This window comes from Protopterus annectens, chromosome 1.part0 (genome assembly GCF_019279795.1).
Source record: "Protopterus annectens isolate FY-2018-M chromosome 1.part0, PAN1.0, whole genome shotgun sequence".
NCBI lineage: Eukaryota > Metazoa > Chordata > Ceratodontiformes > Protopteridae > Protopterus > Protopterus annectens.
This window is the reverse complement of record NC_056725.1, coordinates 891452135-891453686: the sequence shown is the minus strand read 5'-3', so window position 1 is coordinate 891453686 and position 1552 is coordinate 891452135.

Genomic DNA, 1552 nt, shown 5'->3' with positions numbered 1-1552 from the left:
AAATGCCTGCACTAATAATGACAAAACTGCCTAGTTCAAAACATTTCCATCATAAAAGTATACTGGAACGTCTACAATCCACCAGTGTCAATAAATATGCACAATCTCTGCAGAAGTAAAATTCATCTAAATAATTCCACATTAAAGAGATCTGTAACTAATGAAGAGGTTGCTGCTAGCAAACAACTTTAATATTTCATTGTTTCATCTACAAATAAAGTGCCTGTTACCATTGAATAAATTGCCTATGTTACAACAAAAAAGAAAGCTAGTAATATTGCAATAGGGAATGGATGGCAAACTGATAATATGTTCATCATTACAAGGTATCTCCACTAAAGATGACATTCTCAGGACTGCAGCATCCACCCCCTTTAAAAGTACAACACAGTACAGTATCAGCAATGCATATATATATTGTGGGAGTAGAACCCACAGCCTTCTGCATCAAAACCAAGAACACTACCTGTTGCACTATTAACAATACGAGCAGACTCAGTATAAGCAGCACTGAACTTCAAGCTCTCAGCTCCTTGTAAAATCCACTCGACATTCAACTGTATATCTCAACTTTGAAGCACAAAGAAATCTGGAAAAAGCCAAAATTTATGGGGGGGAGGACAAAAGCCGAAAAACTAGGGACACTTTTTTAACATTGCTTGTATAATCTTGGAAAGTTGCTAGAATAAAATGATGTGTTACCACCATGCATTTCATTGCCAAGTCTTGAACCCTGGACACTGTACACTACAGTCAGAGCAACATACCACTATGTCAAAGTAGTTGTTTCTTGAAAGGCAGGTAGACTGAAACTTAAATAGCTATCATTTACTGAATTCAGTTCTCACCATAGCTCTCAACCTCTTAGCACAAAACACCTAGACAAAGCCAATAATGGGGGAATACAGGTCCCAAACATATTCAGTGAATTCAGGTCTCACCATAGCTCTCAACCTCTTAGCACAAAAAAACTGGACAAAACCAATAATGGGGGGATACAGCCCCAAAATAGGGACAAATTTCAAATATTGATCTTATAAACAGAAAAATGCTAGAATAAAAGGTTTTGTGTTGTTACCATGTACTTTCTGAAGAATGTGAAGTCTGAAATTCAAATGCCTGTCATTATTCAAAATCCAGAAAATCACAATATGAGGCAAAAATTTCACAAGTGGTGGTGGATAGGGAATTCAAATGTTTGCTACCTGGCCCCAAGGTGCTGGGTTTCAGCCTAGCCACCAGGTATATCTCCTGATTTCTATCTAGCCACCAGGTATATTTAACTGGGGCATTTCACACACAGACACACACACACACACACACACACACAAAATCTTGAGTCTCAGCAGACCTAAACCTTTCTGGAAAAAAGCTAATAATCTAATAGAGCAAGAAGCACATCTATCATCAAATACATCATGCTCTACCTTCACCTTTGCAGTCTTCCTTAAAAAAAATCACTACTTTCCCAATTATATTGCACAAAAATCTTCACTCTCTGGATGATGTACCATCTCCCCAATAATTCATCTCTTCTTTCGCCTTCAAGTTA